We start from the raw sequence: 15,352 nt of genomic DNA, 5'->3' as shown, positions 1-15,352 counted from the left end.
TGTGCCAGGCACCAAGCCAACATTATTGCCCATGATGGGAGTGGTTGGTTCCCCATTCCATGAGTCAGGAAACAGAAGAAAAAAAAAAAGAACTGAAACAGCTGTGTTCAGGTGACACAGGTCAAGATGCCAACCTAAGGCATTTCAACCCTCAAACCCATGCTCCTTAGCCTTGTTATCAAACGTGACTCTCAGTTTAGGCAGGAAGGAGAAAACTGGACAGTAAACACATGGGCTGAAGGAGATGTGGGGCTCTCAAGAGCACAGGGCATTCACCACCTCTCGCTTTGGGGGGCTTGCCAGGTAAGTGAGGTATATAGTAACTATTGGAACCCACACATTTGGTGGAGGCCAGTGCACTGCCACCGTGTAGGGTGTCTCTTTAAAGCTGTCACTGCACGCTGGCCTCCAAAGGGCCAGGGATGCGTCTTTCCTGAGAAACGTCTGGATGGAAGATGGTGTTGGTCCCACATAGTTGTCTACCTCCAAAGGTGAGAGACCTTGTGAGTTGGTGCTAGGAGTGTAAACCAGGGTCTGGTATGTCACTGATTCTTTCAGTTAGGGTTTCTATAACTGTGAAGAGACGCCACGGCCACAGCAACTGGAATAAGGGAAAGCAGTTAATTGGGGGCGGATGATAGGTTCAGAGGTTTAGTCCATGATCGTCATGGCAGGAAGCATGGTGATGCATAGGCAGACGTGATGCTGGAGGAGGAGCCAAGAGTTCTGGATCAGCAGGCAGCAGGAAGAGAGAGTAACACTAGGCCTGGCTGTGTCAAAGCCCACCCTTAGTGACACACTTCTAACAAGGCCACACCTCTTAGTAGTGCCTCCCCCTGGTGACCAAGCATTCAAATTTGTGAGCCTAAGGGGGCCATTCCCATTCAAACCACCACACTGATGCTGCTGTGAGCCTGTCTCATGGGACTCTGACTCGACTGCTCGTCAAGTGAAGAAGGTCCTGAGGCCAACTGGGCGACTGGGAGGAATGTCCATGGACACAGCACGGACTCTCAAGCACTAGTTCCTGTTGGCTGAAAAATCTTGCTCCAGATGAAGGGCTTTCAAATACCTACCGGTTGCATTTCTTGTCTATTGACAGCCAGATCTGAGGCTGTTCTAGTGAGCAGTGAGAAACTGGGAGATGGTGTTGAGGAGGTCTACCATTAATTAGCTCTTCCGTCTTGGGCAAAGTGTCATGACCTCCTGCTCTAGTTTCCCCTTTTGTAAAATGGAGTTGATTGCTTCTCCATGACAACTTGGATTCAGAGTAAACGATAATGCTGAGAAAGGGCCAGGGAGGTAGGGAAAAGATCTGGCATTTTGGATGTAAGGATAAGTCCAGCCCATTAGGGGGCATGTTCGCCTTGGGCTAATGTTTACATGTAAATCTGGCGAGTGTGAGCCCTGCTGGTCTTGGGATGCAGAGGCAGGCGGATCTCTGTGAGTTCGAGACCAGCCTGATCTACAGAGCTAGTTCCAGGACAGGCTCCAAAGCCACAGAGAAACCCTGTCTCGAAAAACAAAAAAACAAAAAACAAAAAAAAAAAAATTTGCTGTTTCATATTAAGCTAGCCTGGTTGTTACACCGATTACATTTGGACTCAGATCTCTGTTGATCACTGTGATGTGGCTACAGCAAGCTACCTGAAACTGAGTAATTTATTGAGAAGAGAAAATGATTCCTCAAGTTCTGGAATCAGGGAATCTAAGAACACGGCACTGGTCTTCATGCCAGCATGGATGAAGGCCTTTTTATTGTATCATGACAGCAAGTTAGAGCATGAGTGCTTGGGTCTCTCATCCTCATTTTCCAAAGCTGCTGATATGGTCCAGGGAGGCCACACCCTCATGACTTCATCCAACCCAATCTATCTTGAGGTGACTTCCTCAAGGCCCACTTTCAATTTTCATTACTATATAAATTTAGTAATTAAGTTTTTGGCACATGAAGTGTGGGGGCACACATGCAAACTCTAGAAGACTTTATTGTGAAATAGAAACTTCCCTTAAAAGCAGTGCACACTGACAAGGCCAGTGAGGGTCACTTAGTCTTCCCCGGCGTCACAGTCAGTGCCAGGCACCGTGATGAACACTGACCATGGATTATCTGAGTTAATTGGCTGTTGAACTCTATTATTGATATCACTTTACTGGTGGGAACTGGGGTGACAAAGAGTCAACTGAAAGCTGCCCAAACACAGCCCTTCTACCTCCTGAGCCCACAGCAAGGATTTTTAACCCACGACTGAATTGTTTTCTAAGCCAGCTCCTAAAGCTGTAAAATAAGATAATGACACACACCTTGCCAGCTTTCTAAGGGGTTCAAAGGTGGTGTCCAAAAAACAGCAGTTTACATACCAATATCAACAGTGGAGGTGGAAGAGGAAGATGGGGGAGGGAGGAGGGGGATGGAGGAGAAAGGAGGAGGGGAGGAAGAAGGAGAGATATGATGATCAGAAGGACACAGGCAATTGGTACTTCATATCTTAAAAACAAGTTTTGTGAAATTATTGCAGAACGGAGATGTAATAGAGACAGAAAACCTGGGAGGACCTGATTTGTTCCTTCCCGAAAACATACCTAACATCCCTAAGCGAATGGGATTTGATTTCTTTCCAAGTTTCTTTATTTGGCTGGGATTCCGATATACAAAACAAATCTAAGAAATTTAAAGGGCCCCACCGGCCGAGGCATTTGCATAACATAGTGGAGGGTTAAAGCAGTAAGGTGACTCCAGGAAGCCTTTTCACCCTTCTCCTTTAGGTGGTTGGTGAATTACATGTCACATAAAATTGTCACAACCCAGATGGACAGTGACTGGCTGTTCTGTGTGGAGAGGAGTAGGGGAGGACAGCTGGGGACCCAGGGAGCCCTCTTAAATAAATAGACTGTAGTCCACTTCCCAGCTTCTCAGCCAACCACTTCTGCTGAAGCCTCAATCTCCTCCCCGTCCCCCTCTTGCGCCTCCTCTCCCTCCTCCTACATTGTGTGTCTGGGTATGGAGGTACCCACATGGCAGAGGGCAACTCTCAGGAGGGATTTGATTCCTCCCACTGTAGATGTTGAGGATCTGGCAAGAACTTTTACCCAATACATCCTGTCGGCCCAGAAACTCCATTCTTGCCCCAAGCTCCAGTACCCAACAAGTGTGGGACAGACAGGTAATGGAGAATGGGCGGTAGCGGGACAGTTAGCAGGTCGGCACATTTACACGGATTGCAGATTCTGCCTTGAGGCCCTGATCCTCGCGTCTGCTGACATAATTAAAACCTAGGTTGCTTTGCTTGGGGCTTCAATTTGAAACTGACCTCAGAGGCATATGGTGCATCTTTTTCCTTAGAGACCCTCAGCACCAACACAGAGCCCCTGCTCAGCAACATTTTGATACCTGGAAGCAATGCCAATCAGCACTGCTCAGCTGTTTCCTAAAGGGCTCTGTAAATCTTGTGACTCCGGTGAGTGAGTAGTGGTTTGCTTTGCTCGTCATTCGGCTCTGGATGCTCTATAGGCCTGCGCCTTGAGAGGGGGAATCTTTTGGCTCTAAAATACCAGTTTCTCAGTCTTGGGAGATAGCTCTGTGGGTAAAACGCTTTCCACATGGCTGTAAAGTCTGGAATTTAGATTACCCAGAACCCACAGAAAAGCAGGCAGGCTTGGCGCCTGCCTGTTGCAAAACCAGCAGTAAAGACAAGCCTGGGGTAAGCTCTGGGTCCGAAGAGACCCTGAGTAATAAAGTAGAGTGATTGAGGAAGACAACCATTGTGGACTTGGGGCCTACACACAGAGACAATATCACTCTCTGTTACATTTCCCAGTATCCTCTCTGAAAGCGTTTTGAACTATGAAAATGAAAATGTGCCCCAGGTTTGTTTTATGGCTGGGGATATGCCCAGCCCCTTTTCTCTCCTCATGTACAGTAATCCTTCCAGACCAAGAATCGCTGCCTGCTAGGCTCTCTAGGTAGAGCAGACACAGGTATATATAGATGACAGAGATACAATCAGGTCAGCTGGGGGGGGGGGCAGTTAAAGCAGACACAGGTATGTATAGGTGACAGAGATACAATCAGAAACCTGGAAACATAGGGGCAAGCAGAGGCTGAGGGGATCAGAGCTGACTGTGCTTCTGGGGACTGACACCTTGTCCTTGTCTCAGACGATGGATATGAGTGCAGGATATCAATGGGAGCGGGCACTCCAGGTGGAGGGAGTGGCGTGAACAAATGCACAGAGGCAACTCGGTTTTCCGGAGGGGGCGGGGCTGAGTCTAATGGAGTAGGAAGTACAGGGAAAGAAGATGGGGATGATGGCAAAAATCAGCAGACAGGGCTTTATGTGTAAGTTAGCATCAGGCCATGGGGGACTACTGAAGGATTTTTAATAAGGGGAGTACCATGATTAGAAGAGCAATTTAGGTGCATTGTTGGCAGGAAATTAATTGGCAGTTCTCTGAGAAAGCCCTCTTTGAAATGAGATTCCCCTCCGGGCCACTATCTGAAATCTGCTCGTTCATTTCGTTCAGAGTTGCTCTGGTAAATATTTATTGAACACTTGGAGTCACTCATCATAGAACCTGTGGGCTCCGGGATGAGTGGCCTCCTCTGCCCGCTATGAATGAGCTCAAGGGATCCAGGAGGAGCAAAGTATCCACTTGAGCGATGTGATAAAGTGGTAAAGACGGGAAGAGAATGGCAACTGCGTCCAGGTGTGTTGTTGCATGAGAGGCTGAGATGGCCATACCAAAAGCACTGTGGACACACACAGAGAGATTCTGGTCAGTGGGGACATGCTCAGGGGTCCCCAGGGCATTCCAGGACACATCCAAGAGCAGTTGCCAGAAGAGGTCTGAGGAGAGGTTTTGAGGGGCAGTGGTAACAGCCTCATGGGAGTTTCTGAGCGAGATGTAAAAGAAATGGGTATGATGTGAAGGATGGGTATCTGGCAGAGAAACCCCGAACAGGTGAAGCACAGGCCTTGAGGATGCAGGAAAGTATGGTCCTCATCCAGGAAGAGTAGCAGGTCCATGTGATCATGGAGTAAAGGTGAATGAATCCATGGTAGAACACTTGCCTAGCATTATGTAAAGTCCTGGCTTCCACAGCACGAGAGAAAGAGTGGGAAGAGGAAGGACATGTCACAGTGGCTTGAGATCAGATCGAGGAGCTGAAGGAGTTGGTTAGTGTTTGTGCCAGCCTGCTTTATGTCAACTTGACACAAGCTAGAGTCATCTGTGAGGAGGAAGCCCATATTGAACAAATGCCTCTATCATATCTGGCTATAGGCAAACCCATAGGGCCTTTCTTAATCAGTAATTGATATGAAGGGCCCAGCCTATTGTGGGTGGTGCCACTCCTGAGCTGGTGATCCTGGGTGCTATAAGAAAGCAGCTGGATCAAGTCATGAGAAGCAAGCCAGTAAGCTTGCAGAACCTCCCTGGGTTCTGCCTCAGTTCCTGCCTCCAAGTCCCTGCCCGGTTTAAGCCCCTGCCTGACTTCCTTTAATAATAGAAGGTAAAGTAGACATGAAATAAGCCCTTTCCTCTCCAGGTTGCTTTTGGTCATGGTGTTTCATCACAGCGCTAGAATCCCTGGCTAAGATAGTAGTATCTTACTTGCTAAAGAGGTATGGATAGTGCTGGTTTTCAAAAAGAGTGAAAAATTCTAATTGAATTGTATTTTAGAGTCATTGAAGAGTTGTTTCATGCAGCTGATGGCCAGGGAGGAAAAACTGCGAAAATATAAGCAGAAGCAGATGGCCTGCTGGACTCTCTGCTGGGGCAGATATCACTTATTGTGCCTGGTACAGACAGACGGCCGTATTCTTCCTCTTCCAGTCTTGTAGGATTTCCTGGGAAATCCTATACGATTCCATGATGCCCCACCCACATTTCCCAAGTGCAGCATGCCTCGAAGATGACTGATTTGTCGTAACTGTCTTGGTATCAGAACCCTACCTGAATCAATCCAATTCAGGTCAGTACTTGCTGGACCTTAGATGAACACTCAGGTTTTCCTATGGAAACAGTAGTCGGTCTGAGCATAGCATGCTGCTGCAAACCATGCCAGGGCTTACGTATACAGAATCTGTAATATGCCTCCTTTTGAAAATTGGAGAACTTCTGCATCCCAAAGCATATCTGGACCATAATCTGGACTATAATCTTTTTTTTGCATAAAGATTATAGACATATTTTTTTTAACTGAGATAAAATCTAAACCTTAGACTAAGGAGACATTCTCCGAGGGCTTGCTGTGTAAGCATGAGAACCTGAGTTTGATCCTCTGGAACCCACGTAAAGACAGGTGTGGTAGCACACATCTGTAATCCAAGCACTCCCATGTGAGATTCGAGGTGGGAACCATAGCCGGAAAGCTAGTGGGTCTGCTAGCCTGGTGTATAATAAAGCTGCAAGCCACAAAGAAACCAGCTCTCAAACCATGGAAAACAAGGCCTGATACCCAGGATTGACCTCTGACCTCCACATGTGTGCATTGGCATCTACATCCACAGGCACACTCACACAGCACACATCCATATACTAAAACCTGGATCTCAGTAATTGTCCTATTAGATAGTTTTATGTCACCTTGTCACAAGCTGAAGTCATTTGAGAGGAGGCATCTCAACTAAGAAAATACCTCCATCAGATCAGGTTGTAGGCAGGCCTGCAGGGCATTCCCTTAGTGATTGATGGGGAGGGTCCAGCCCATTGTGCATGGTGCCATCCCTGAGCAGGTAGTCCTGAGTTCTATAAGAAAGCAGGCTAGGCAAACCATGAGGAGCAAGCCAGTAAGCAACATCCCTCCATGGTCTCTACATCATCTCCTGCCTTCAGATTTCTGCCCTGTTTGAGTTCCTGTCTGACCTTTGATAATGAATAGTGATATGGAAAAATAAACCCTTTCCTCTCCAAGTTGATTCAGCCATGGTGTTTCATCTCAGCCATAGAAACCCTAACAAGACAAGATTCCAAGCAACTTCCCAAAGACAGAGAGAGCAATGAAGCCTGGGTTCTGGGAAAGACCTGGGTGCAGGGTTTGATGGGGGGAAAGTTGGCTCGTAAGTATTCATTTCCGACACTGGAGATGTAATGGATTATTTATGTTGCTACCAAGTACTGTTGGGACCTTGAGTTCCAGTTCCAGAGTTTCTCTGGCTGCTGAGGAACAGAAAGGCCTTCTTAAAGAAAAGGTATCTGCCAATAAAGACTAAACCTTGTCTGTGTTCTCTGAAAGGCTCGCGGCACCAAAATACCTTCTCTTTCTTATTGCTCTTTTGTAGAGCAACCAAGATTATTTCTTCCTTGAGTAAAGGCTCTGAAGAGCCTCCGTCAGTACATCTTTCCAATCGCCTCTGCCATGTTCTGGCTGCCCCTTGAAATGCAGGGGACCTGCAGGCCTTCATTCTCTTGTTTATGCTGACTCTTCAGCCCAGAATGGCTTCAGAGCCTCCCCTCCAGTGAAAACCATCATCTCACTTCAGGCAGGCTTCACCAGACTTATTTATTGTGTGTGTGTGTGGGTGGGTGTGGGTGTGGGTGTGTGTGTGCGCGTGCGCGCGCACATGTCTGTATCAGAAGATAACTCACAGAAATCGGTTCTCCCCACTCCGTGATTTCTGCCACTCAGCAAACTCTAGGCTAGCTAGTCTGGGAGGTTTGGGGAGGTGTCTCCTGTCTCTGTGGAAGCGTTGTCATTACAGATTCAAGCCACCACATCTTTGTGATGATTATGAGGTCAGCAGCTTGAACCCAGGCCATCAGACTTAAGAGCCAAGTGTTTTTACCCACCGAGCCATCTCGAGGGCCCCAAACTGATTCATGATGCCACGGTGTATTTATTGACAAAACATTCGGTCCTGTGGTTAGGCGGCTGTTTTCCATAACTGCCTTCACTGAGAGGGCATTGAATGTTTGGGGTTGCTCCGCTTAGCTGGCCCAGCTATCAGCTGAAGATAACAGATGAATAGAGCGCTGCTGCGTTGTAAAGAGTGGAGGGCTGGGAGAGGCCCCGGGGCAGCCGAGATAAGGTAGAAGGCGATAAGCAAGCAGAGCGGACCCAAAGGAGTGCCCAGAGACGCGTGATCACACTGGACACTGGGAACTGGCTTCCTGTCTGCATGGGTGGAGACATGGCAAAGGAAGAATTTGACCTGTAGGCCCCAGTTCTAGCTTCCTTCCTTGGATCACATGGAGAGTCCTCCTTAAGGGCCCTGATACCTAACTGAGGAGGACAGGGAGCAATTATCAGTCCTTATCCTGATGTCATGGGGGCTTCAGGTTTTACTCTGAATTGTTCCCAGGGCAGGTGAGAAGACTTCAGGCTGTTCGGTGCCATTTTTACCCTTTCCTGGGGGTTGTAGGTGTTAATCCCTGGTACCGGGAACACAGGCAGTCTCCCCACTATCCAGCTCTCAGAGTGGTGAGGCTTGTATTCCTGAAAAGTGACCCCACACTATCTGTAAGACTTCTCCCTCTTTCTGTGTTAGCTAATGCCTGGCCGCTATGGCTCCCTCTTTGGCTAGAGCATGATTTCTTTGGTGTCTGCAGCTTCCCTGTGCCTTGGATTTTTAGCTTGCCTATCCCTCAGGGTCCCTGCATTTGCTGTCCAGCAGGGACGGTTTCAGACTTGTCGTAAGCTTTTCCCATCCATGTTGCCCTTGTGTTTTCCTGTGGTGGAGAGCCCTACTCAGCGATCTATGGAAACTCGGAAATTAGTGGCAATTGAGGGGCACAGCTGGTATGGGGGGGGCATTCGATCAGCTTTCACACGTGGGGTCACGGCTAATTCACTGGAAACCTGTTGTTCTTTCTAGTGGGGGGACTGTGGTGTGTTGTGATGTAGGCATCATGGAAGGACATCTGGAGAACAATGATACTCTGCCCAGCAAAGAAATGTGGCCAAGTAGCTTCCATCCCATGTTTTATAAACATCAGAAAGGGACATGTGATTTAACACCAGACTTTTTCTCATCTGCAAATTTACTTTATAAAAATGACATCCATCAGCAAACTACATTTTGTTACTTAGTTTTGCATATTTATGTATTTTTTAGATTACATCACATCAGAACCACCCTCACCCTCAGAATCCAAGACTACGTGAGCATATTTGCTATGTCATTTATTATAATTTTTTAATTTCAATTTTATTAGGAAAATGTTGTGTCCCTGTCAATATAAACAACAAAAAGCAAATGAAGGTGAGGGTTCCTGGGGGCTGGAGATGTGGCTCAGTGGTTAAGAGCACTGGCCGTGTTTGTAAAGGACATGAATTCAGTTCCCAGCAGCCATACGGCGGCTCATAACCCAAGCTCCAGTTCCAGAGGATCTGGGCCTAGGCATGCACACAGTGCACATACAGTTATGCAGGCAAAACACTCAAACACTTAAGATATAAATTTTAAAAGACTTTTTAAGAGATAGGTTCTCTGAAATTTTAATTTGCTTTTATAAAATAATCAGTAGGTAATTTCTGTTAGTTTGTTTTATTCATTGCCATTGTATGGTGTGTGTGAGTGCAGGCCCATGTGTGCTACAGTGTACAAGTAGTCAGGCAATGGTTTCCAGGGGGTGGGTTCTCCCCTTCTGCATTGCGTCTGGGAACCGAACCCTGGTCTTCAGGTTTGCTCAGGAAGCCTTTTTACTCACTGAACCACCTGGTTGGCTGTGGTTACTGTACAGTTTCTAATGGACTTGTGACATATACACAATTAGTTCTAGAACTTCTGTGAGGCAGCAAAGGATTATAAGCTGGTTCTAAATTGATAAAGACACTCTCCGGATGGCTGAAAGCAGTCCTGGGAGTACATGGAGTTGGGTTGAAATTCCTATGTGATGTTCTTTTCTCTGTCAATGGTTCAAGGCTCCTTTGGGGGTCACACGATCATGACCTTTTCACAGGGGCCTCCTCAGCCCTTAATAAAACATAGATATTTACATTACGATTCATAACAGTGGCAAAAGTACAGTTGCAAAGTAGCAATAAAATGACTTTATGGTTCTATATAAGCTTGAGGAGCTCTCTTTACTACACATTCCCTTATCTATAAAATGGGGTATACGCATGCTTGCATTGTGGGACTATTGAAGAGATTAATAGAGATCTATGCATAAGAGTTCACGGTGAGGCTGAAGAGGACAGAAAACAGCTATCAAATGTGTCTGAAACACACAAAGGGGCACGGGAGCACATGTGCTCATAGAGTCGGTGATGACCATGAGCTCCAAAGCCAGGCTGCAGGAGTCCAATCTAAGTTTTGACCTTCTGTGACCTTGAGGGAGTCGTGTAGGCTTTCTGTGCTTGGTGTCTGTCTGCATCTGGGAACCCAACAGGTGTGGGCAGGTGAATGTGTGTGAACCACTCACGTCAGCATGTGGCGTGTGCACGTACGGGAGACACCTGAGTGTCATTCTCCATGTTTGGCTAAATTGAGACGTCATAACATCGAGTCCAGGGAACTGGACTCAGAAGCGTTTGATCCTGACTGCTTCCTTCTGAAGTAGTACTTGCTTTGTTTATGGTGGCTGGATGCCCCCTCCTTTCCATATCAGAGATAAGCCTCTTCTGTTTAGAGGACACCGCGCCTTTTATCTTTGATTGTTCCCACAATATCTCGGGCAGGGCTCTGCCACGTGCTTCCTAAGTGGACCATATTGCTGCTCACCTGGCTCATCCAGATCCGAAGTGCCCAGGACGTTTTCCAAAGCTATTTTCAGCACTATCTTCCGACATTGGAGGGCATTGTGTGTTTCTGTGGAGTTTCAAAGCTGGCCTTACAACGATGTGCCAGGAAAGTTAAAAACACTACAGTTACAATTCCTGTCTCCGGACCTGCTGACTTTCCCCAGCATGCTTTCACTGGTTCAGTTTTTTCACTCTGTGAGCCTCAGGACTAGAGGAAAGCAAGGTACTGTGTGTGTGTGTGTGTGTGTGTGTGTGTGTGTGTTCTAGATTCTGAAAGACTTGTACATCTTCATCCGATCATCAAGATTTTATTGAACAGCTGTTGTAAGACTTCTATTCTTCCCGGTTCTGATGTTACAGCAGTGACCAAAAAACTGAACTGCAGCCAGGGGCCTGCCCCTGGGGAGTCTCTACCCTGACTGAGATGGACGGAAACACTGAGTGCTCAGAGGTGCTGTGGAGGACAGCATAGCGGGATGGATATGTCAGTGATCTTCATTGCAAATGACCAAATCTGTTGTTACCTGTCTAAGCAGCAAGGGGTTTATCATAGATGGCCTCAGGAATTACCGAGCACACTGGGAAGGATGCTGTATGCACGTGGGAGCCCATGGACGCCATCATCCGCTGCGTAGCTCGGCAACCTCTCCCACCCTTGGCTCCCAAAAGCTCATTTCCCTCACCTCCGCTTGGAGAGGTGGAGCAGAGAGACTGCCTGGAGATGCAACACTGACCGTTCTGGCCTCCGCATGAAGGGCGAGTTCACAGCATTGGGCTGGCTGCCTTCAAGGGACAGCAGGCGGAGAGAGAAGGTGGTGTCGCTTGTTGCCATCGAAGAGACATAGAAGGTGTATCTGTTGTACATCGCCTTCTTCAGTAGAACCGTCAGTCATGCCTCCTGTTCTAATGATTGCCTCAAGTGCTAAACAGAAAAAAAAAAAAAAAAAAAGGAAGACTGCTGCAGCCTCGCCTCTAACTCTTCCTCTGGTTCTTGTTTTCTGGACACCCTCCCACTGTTGGCCCACTGCTGTCCCTTGTCATCTCTAGGAAGGTTTCTTTGCTTCTCCAAGCCTCTATTGGGCTGTGTATGCAATGATTTCCTACAGCATACTGCAGTGATCCAAGGTGTCTGTCTGTTTCATGAGTCTAGGTATCATAACTTGAGTATCTCACTCCTAGAAGGCAAGCAGTACATATTGTGAACTGATATGAATCAGATAGGCTAACCTGAGGGATTAGGAGAGAAATGGATATTCCAGGTAGAAGAAATAATACATTTGAAGGTACGGAGATGAGAGAGGGCAATGTACATGACACAATGAGGCAAGAAATGGGCCATCTGCTGGGGAGGGGCCCCGGGGGTATGAGAAAGTTCGGGAGAGGAATTAGGATGGGTCTCAGCACTCAGGAAATGTATTGGAGCTGAGCTGAGAGCACGAGTAAGTCAGTTTGAAGGATTTTCAGCATGTAAGCGCTTACGTGATCAAATTCGTGTTGTTAAACAGATTTGTCTAACAGCTGGGTAAATGAAGGATTAGAAGAGCTCAGAGTCGAAGCAAAAAGACCATCAAGAAGCCATTTCAAAGTGGCAGTAGCAAGAAGACAGGGGAAGCTCACAAAGATGTGGGGGCCTTAAAAGGGAGCTATGGTTTTAGCCAGAAGGCTTTAACCCACTGTTAGCTCCCAGCCCCCACCCCCATGCCACCTACCTCATGATCTCAACTTTGAAATCTCAGAGAGTGTTAAACAGCAAAGTCTAGATCACATCTGTTCCCCATGCCCACCAAGGAGAAGGAAACAGTGTCGTGCTGAAGAGGTGTGATGATCACCGAACTGAGACCAACACCCATTCTGGCATGTGATGGAGCAAAACAGTGAAGACCAGAACAGAGGAGCCACACACCATTGCCACATCTTCCTAAGTCCCCACCTGGCTCCTGCCCCTAAGGTTTGCTTGTGTGTTTACTTACAATCTCCATCTCCCTGACAGTATACTGTGACATCTGAAAACAGAGGCTTTTGATGCTGAAAACAGTCTTGTCTGCATAGTAGGTACTTAATGAACAGCTATGGAAAGGGGAAATGACCCAAGCATAGCCAGGTTTGCCCCATCCTGAACCAGTGCTCTTTGCAGAGGTCCTTAGTTTGAAGGTTACCAAATGCACCATCTATTTCCTATGAAGGTTTTGCACAATCACTCCAACAAAGATTAAATCTTACCAAGTAATAGCTTTCTAGTTCACATGGCTTCAGATAACAAAGAAAAAAATCGTGGTGGCATTACTTTAACCATGGGCCAGTTCACGCCTGCTGGGATCCAGAAAAAGAAAAGTTGGTGAGTACGCTGATGAATAAGAAGCCTGTGTGCCATTGTGTGGGAACGTAAAATGATGTGGTTGCCATGGAAAGCAGTATGCAGGGAGGTTTTAACGAAACAACTTAAAAATAGAATTGCCGTATGATCCAACAACTCAACATCTGGGGACAGACCCAAGAAAGCAGGACATCAAAACAGTGTTTTAGAGCGGTCTAATTCCCAGCAACTGAAATAGGCAAAGAGCCTAAGTAGATAACCCAGGCTGGCCTTGACAGAAGAGCTTCCTGCTTCCACCCACCCACCAAATAGTGGGACTTCATGTGTGCGCTAGCTTGCCTGGCTAGGGGAAATTCTAACACTATAACACGGCTGAACCTTGAGGGTATTGCACTAAGTCACCAGACACAATGAGACAAATGCTATATTTTTTCATTTGTTTATTTACCCGCAAGAGTCGAACTCAACGCGTCAGAAAGTGAAGTGGGAGGGGACTGTGGAGCTCTTGTTTACGAGATGGAGAGTCTCCATTTTGTAAGCTGCAGGGTCCTGGAGACTGTTTGTACAACAAATCTTTTTCGTGGTACTAAACTGAAATCTTTTCAATAGGTAAGACCATGTACTGTATGTTATAACTACTCACCCAGAAGTATGTATGTCTGTTATCTTATTTGATCCTGAACTGTTGTGAGAAAGTACATGTCTTTTCCAGCCTCAGCCAGCCTGTACTATTTATGAGAACAGGGCTCCTCGAGTATCCTAGGCTAGCCTTGAACTCCTAACCCTCATATTTCAGCCGCTTGAATAAGTCCTCATTTATAGTAAGGAAAGTAGACTTAGAGTCATCAGAAGGATTTCATAAGGCACCTGACTGGAGAAGGACTAAGCCAGGACTTCACCCTGAGGCTCCCTGATGCCACTCCCAGTACAGGCTTCTGCCACATCAGGAGAGAGGACATGGAGATGCTTTAGCTGATCTGTTGACTCAAGTATTAAGTCACTGGCAATTTGCAGAGAGAGCTATAAGCGTGCGCTGGGATGGAGGTATGTATGGGAGTGGGATGAGGAGAGCTCACCAACCAGCCTGCAGCCACCTGCCTTCCAATGCCTGTCAACTTCCCTGCCTTCCCAGGAGCAGGTGTGAGTCAACTGTAAACATGACGAAGAAAGGTCACCCAGCGTTCCCTCCGCTGGCAAAATCTAAAGTCACTGCCATGACAATGGCCTGTGTACGTGAAGGAAGAAAGGAAGAAAGAAAGAAAAAAAACACCTTGAAACGTGATCAGGAGAGAATAATGGCTCTTCGTGTTTGGAGTGGCTCCGTTAAATGTCCTCTGGCCTCCCATGCAGACAAAAGATGCCAGAATGCATTTACCAAGATAAATGAGCACTAATAGGAGAAGGCGGAACAGTAGGAAAAGTACCAAGCCTATCAGGCTGGACTAACAGCCAGTTCCCTATATAGTCCTGGACACTCCCGCATTGTCCCCCACACCTACCTTCTGCCCTAAGCCTGGGCTGCCATTACCAAAAACCCTTTTCATGTGCTGGATTCGAGCTGTGCTCCAAAGGGAACCACAAACAAAAAAAAATATATTGTCTGGCCCCTTGGAACTTTGGTTTAGTCACAGCCCTCCTATGTATCCCCTCCACTGGACACTTTCTGTGTAGTAACGCAATCCTTCTAGCATATAATATTGTATAATCTTATACAACTGCAAGAGAAGTTAAGACAGGACTGGGCGTAGAATTTGCCTGGATGAGAAAGGACAGAGTCGGATTTAGACGCGAGCCTTCTGAAGTTTGCTCTTACAAAGTGTGAAAATCAACAGCCAAGTCACAAGGAGATGCGAAAGCATCAAGGGAGCAGGGAAGCTGCTGGCTCTCCTGGGCCTCCTAGAGGCAGTCTTGACGGAGAGTGAGCTGAAAATCAACAGGGAAGTGGAAAGAAATATTTGACAAATGGATGGGAGTGCACTTTGTGACTCAAGTAGGTCAGGGTAGAAGGTGGGGCAAGACTCCAGATCAACTGTAAACACCCTCTTTGTAGAAGACTAGTCATGTTTCAATTGTTCCCTGCGGAGATAAAATTCCATTATCTTCTGAGCAAACAGAGACAACATAATGTTCTAGGCCAAAGCAGATTTTTAACTATTTTTCTCAAGAGAAAAGCCCATCAAAAGGCTTATCAGCCAGATGTGGTGGCGCACGCCTTTAATCCCAGCACTCAGGAGGCAGAGGCAGGCGGATCTCTGTGCAGGTCAGGCAGGGTTGCATATAGTGAGACCCTGTCTTACTAAAACACCAAAAAGGTTTATGTATCAATTGCTAGTGCTGTCTCTGATTGGTCC

At 47.0% G+C, this 15,352-nt stretch overlaps 1 protein-coding gene across 4 annotated transcripts in view; it reads left to right on the top strand.

Annotated features, from left to right (window-relative positions):
• Fyb2 (FYN binding protein 2) overlaps positions 1-15,352 on the top strand; it is a 106,381-nt gene that overhangs the window by 20,086 nt on the left and 70,943 nt on the right. The gene's annotated exons all lie outside the window — the stretch shown is intronic.

This window comes from Alexandromys fortis, unplaced genomic scaffold (genome assembly GCF_014885135.2).
Source record: "Alexandromys fortis isolate MF-2015 unplaced genomic scaffold, M_Fortis_MF-2015_v1.1 scaffold_13, whole genome shotgun sequence".
Lineage (NCBI taxonomy): Eukaryota > Metazoa > Chordata > Mammalia > Rodentia > Cricetidae > Alexandromys > Alexandromys fortis.
This window is presented reverse-complemented; position numbering and strand designations above follow the sequence as displayed.